The sequence below is a fragment of the Chamaea fasciata genome, unplaced genomic scaffold, assembly GCF_029207755.1.
Source record: "Chamaea fasciata isolate MVZ Bird 193981 ecotype frontalis unplaced genomic scaffold, bChaFas1.0.hap1 SCAF_1028, whole genome shotgun sequence".
Lineage (NCBI taxonomy): Eukaryota > Metazoa > Chordata > Aves > Passeriformes > Sylviidae > Chamaea > Chamaea fasciata.
Genome location: NW_027095113.1, coordinates 25,156 through 29,872, shown reverse-complemented (window position 1 = coordinate 29,872; position 4,717 = coordinate 25,156). Strand labels below are relative to the sequence as shown.

Genomic DNA, 4,717 nt, shown 5'->3' with positions numbered 1-4,717 from the left:
ACAAGTCAGAGTACAGGTATCCCGGTCCTCACAGTGCTGCTTCCAACACTGTTTCCCTGAGAGCAGGTGCAGGCAGCAATCCTAATGGCAAGGCAATGCCAGAAGTCCTGAGAGGTGCAGGCAGTAACCCTAAGCTAGGGCCAGGCAGGAAGTGACAGTGGTGGGGCCGAGTCCACAGGGTTGAGGTTCACCGGGGATGTCCACCCTGCGTTCCTGTCCTGCTCTAACCGGGGATGCTCACAGCCCTAATGGAGGCCACGGTGGGTGGGCTCAGTGCCAGTAATGCCTCTAAGGCTTTGGCGCTGCGAGCGTCAGCCTCCGAGCTCAGCTGAAGCACGCACGGGGCCCGAGGACCCGGTCCTGCTTAAGAGACGGTGAGTAGCAGAGCTGCTGGTTTTTGGCTGATGTGCAGCTAAGATTATGCTTTGATGTTTGGTTTTCTTTATTGTAGCTGACTAGGAGACAGCAGGCAAGTGACAGGAGGAATTTCCCAGAGGCATAGGCGGCCTTCTTTGGGACCCAGCGTGGATTCACCTCCCCAGACATCTGAGAGATAAGTGGAGGGCTCGGAACTAGGGAGAGGATGAAAGCGGGGTGCCAGGGCAGGGGTCAGCGGGAGGGATTTTTTGAGTCGGGTTTGGAGATGGGGATGTCCCAGATGTGACCCCTTAGGCTACAATAAGGGAAAGTCTCATTCTGGATCACAGTGCTGAGGTGTGCAGGGCAGAGCAGTCCCAGGGTGTGTTGTGTCTGTTGTGCACTTTGTGTCTTTTGGGTGTCTTGTCTTTTCCTTTAGTCTTTTCAGGCGCCTGTCAAAACCTCTGGCATCAGTCTTAGCATTTCTGATCTCTGTGCTCCTCAGCCAGGTGCCTTTGTCTCAGCTGCTCGGACACTCATCAGAATCCATCTCTCTTCACAAGCATCCAGTCCGATGCCTTTTCAGGTCTTGTTCTGAGCTGTACTGACAGCCGTGCACCGCCCTGATCCATTCCGGCGGGTTAGGTCTTGTGAGAATGCAAAGACAGGTCGAGGATTCTGACCGTAGGGTTCTCGGGCATCCATCTCTGCATTTCTTGGGATAAGTCATCCCGATGGCATCTTGTTCCTGCAGGGTTCTCTGAGCCTGGCCAGCTCACCTTCCTTCTCACCTCGGTCATCTCATTCCGAGTTCTCTGGACCCTCAGGGTCATTCTTCTTGCCCAGAGTTTTCTGTCCCTGTTGCGTCCCCTCGTTTGTCCTGTGCTGTGTCACGGGTGTTGGTGTGTGTTTGGCCGGGAGCTGCTCTGCCTTGATGCTCAGTCTGGGTGTAGGGGTACGAGGGTAATAGTGCCGGGGGCTTGAAATTTGTGATGTGGGGTGTAGTTAGACTGTAGAGGGTATTCCTAGATTGCCACAAGATGTGTGGAGCTGTCAAGGTATCCTGCAGCACTCTGACTTTTGTCCGAACTTTCTTTCAGATGCAGAGGGATGAAATCTGTGGCAGAGCCCCCCAGTCTGGGTGAGGGGCTCCCCTGAGAAGGTCAGTCACTGTTTTGATTTGCAGGGGAGGTGTAAATGATGGCTGTGTTACATCTCTGTTCTTTGTCTTTATTTTTAGGTGGTAAAGCCGGATCTCAGCAGTCAAGCTGACGTGGGCGAGGTGAGCAGCGATGGGTGGACAGAAGCAGTTGCTATTGTTCAAGCCTCACTCGCTGGTGCAACTCTAAGCCTCCGTTCTTGTGTGTTTTAGGGAGTCCACTCGCAGGAGGCCGAGCTCCCCTCTCACCAACGGGACGACAGACCCGGGTCACCTCACCCGTGAGCCCTCCGGGAGCATTCCAGGAGTCTGTGATGGAGCCTTGATCTTCTCCTTGTGAAGGCCCCATCCAGGTAGGCTTGGATAACGGGCGAGGAGTTGAGGTGAGTCAGGGAGGAGAAGGAGGGATGGTCCCCTCAAGTTCCAGCGCTGCCACGTCACCTTGTCTGCTCTTTACCCAGGCAGACCCTGCGACGCCGGCGTTGGCCTCTGAGCGCAGCTGAAGCACGGGGCCGAGGACACGGGCAAGCTTAGGAGACAGTGAGTAGCAGAATTGTCGGGTTTTGGGTGATGGGCTGCCAAGATTATGCTTTGATGTTTGGTTTTCTTTATTGTAGCTGTGTAGGAGACAACAGCCCAGCAACAGCAGGAATTTCCCTGAGGGAGAGGCGGCCTTCTTTGCCACCCAGCGTGGATTCACCTCCCTAGACGTCCAAGAGATAAGTGGAGGGCTCGGAGCCAGGGAGGGCTTGAAAGCGGGGTGTGGGATCAGGGGCCACCGGGAGGGATTTTTTGAGTCATTTTTGGTGACAGGGATGTCCAAGAAGTGACCGCTTAGGCTACAGAAAGTCTCATTCTGGATCAGAGTGCCGAGGTGTGCCGGGCAGAGCAGTCCTGGTGTGTGTTGTGTCACTTGTCTGTTGTGCACTCTGTCTGTTTGGTGTCTTGTCTTTTCCTTTTGTCCTTTGAGGGGCCTATCAAAACCCCTGGCATCAGTCTTAGCATTTCTGATCTCTGTGCTCCTCAGCCAGGTGCCTTTGTCTCAGCTGCTCGGACACTCATCAGAATCCATCTCTCTTCACAAGCATCCAGTCCGATGCCTTTTCAGGTCTTGTTCTGAGCTGTACTGACAGCCGTGCACCGCCCTGATCCATTCCGGCGGGTTAGGTCTTGTGAGAATGCAAAGGCAGGTAGAGGATTCTGACCGTAGGATTCTCGGGCATCCATCTCTGCATTTCTTGGGATAAGTCATCCCGATGGCATCTTGTTCCTGCAGGGTTCTCTGAGCCTGGCCAGCTCACCTTCAGTCTCACCTCGGTCATCTCATTCCGAGTTCTCTGGACCCTCAGGGTCATTCTTCTTGCCCAGAGTTTTCTGTCCCTGTTGTGTCCCCTCGTTTGTCCTGTGCTGTGTCACGGGTGTTGGTGTGTGTTTGGCCGGGAGCTGCTCTGCCTTGATGCTCAGTCTGGGTGTAGGGGTAATAGGATAATAGTGCTGGGGGCTTGAAATTTGTGATGTGGAGTGTAGCAGGGCTGTCGAGGGTATTCCTAGATTTCCACAAGATATGTGGAGCTGTCAAGGTATCCTGCCGCACTCTGACTGTTGTTCTGACTTTCTTTCAGATGCAGGTGGATGAAATCTGTGGCAGAGCCCCCCATCCTGGGTGAGGGGGCTCCCCTGAGAAGGTCGGTCACTGTTTTGATTTGCAGGGGAGCTGTAAATGGTGGCCGTGTTACAGCTCTGTTCTTTGTCTTTATTTTTAGACCAGACCCTGCGACGCCGGCGTTGGCCTCTGAGCGCAGCTGAAGCACAGGGCCGAGGACACAGGCAAGCTTAGGAGACAGTGAGTAGCAGAATTGCTGGTTTCTGGCTGATGTGCTGCTAAGAGCACAGGGTCACGTTTAGTTCTCTTTATTGTAGCTGACGAGGAGACACCAGCCTGGTCACAGCAGGAATTTCCCCGAGGGAGAGGCAGCCTTCTTTGGGACCCGGCGTGGATGCACCTCCCCAGACATCTGAGAGATAAGTGGAGAGCTCAGAGCCGTAGAGGGCATGAAAGAAGAGTGTGGGGTCACTAGCAAGGTTTTTTGAGTCAGGTTTGAAGACAGGGATGTCTAAGCTGTGACCCCTTAGGTTTCATCCAGGGAGAGTCTCATTCTGGATCACAGTGCCGAGGTGTGCAGGGCAGAGCAGTCCTGGTGTGTGTTGTGTCTGTTGTGCACTCTGTGTCTTGGGTGTCTTGTGTGTGCTGTCTTTTCCCTTAGCCCTTCAGGGGCCTGTCAAAACCTCTGGCATCAGTCTTAGCATTTCTGATCTCTGTGCTCCTCAGCCAGGTGCCTTTGTCTCAGCTGCTCGGACACTCATCAGAATCCATCTCTCTTCACAAGCATCCAGTCCGATGCCTTTTCAGGTCTTGTTCTGAGCTGTACTGACAGCCGTGCACCGCCCTGATCCATTCGGCGGGTTAGGTCTTGTGAGAATGCAAAGACAGGTCGAGGATTCTGACCGTAGGGTTCTCGGGCATCCATCTCTGCATTTCTTGGGATAAGTCATCCCGATGGCATCTTGTTCCTGCAGGGTTCTCTGAGCCTGGCCAGCTCACCTTCCATCTTACCTCGGTCATCTCATTCCGAGTTCTCTGGACCCTCAGGGTCATTCTTCTTGCCAGAGTTTTCTGTCCCTGTTGTGTCCCCTCGTTTGTCCTGTGCTGTGTCACGGGTGTTGGTGTGTGTTTGGCCTGGAGCTGCTCTGCCTTGATGCTCAGTCTGGGTGTGGGGGTAATAGGATAATAGTGCTGGGGGCTTGAAATTTGTGATGTGGGGTGTAGTTAGACTGTAGAGGGTATTCCTAGATTGCCACAAGATGTGTGGAGCTGTCAAGGTATCCTGCAGCACTCTGACTTTTGTCCCAACTTTCTTTCAGATGCAGAGGGATGAAATCCGTGGCAGAGCCCCCCATCCTGGGTGAGGGGCTCCCCTGAGAAGGTCGATCGCTATTCAAGGTGAGAGTCACATATTTCACATTTTTTGGCACTCCAGTGCAGGCCACCTGCATTTACAGCTTGAAACAGGTGAGTCCCTTGGTAACCCCTGGGCAGCAGCTGGAGCCTGCTCCGGGCTGGGCTGAGGGAGCAAACACTTGTGGCTGACACAGCTCCACACTGGGGGTACTTGGGAAAACACCTGCCTTGTCCTGGATTGT

At 54.0% G+C, this 4,717-nt stretch overlaps 1 long non-coding RNA gene across 1 annotated transcript; it reads left to right on the top strand.

Annotated features, from left to right (window-relative positions):
- The first annotated feature begins 2,996 nt into the window (after window positions 1-2,996).
- LOC136284499 (uncharacterized) lies at window positions 2,997-3,812 on the top strand. The gene is made up of 3 exons (XR_010719217.1): window positions 2,997-3,201; window positions 3,280-3,359; window positions 3,437-3,812. It is a non-coding gene; the product is annotated as an uncharacterized lncRNA (long non-coding RNA).
- The last annotated feature ends 905 nt before the right edge of the window (window positions 3,813-4,717 follow it).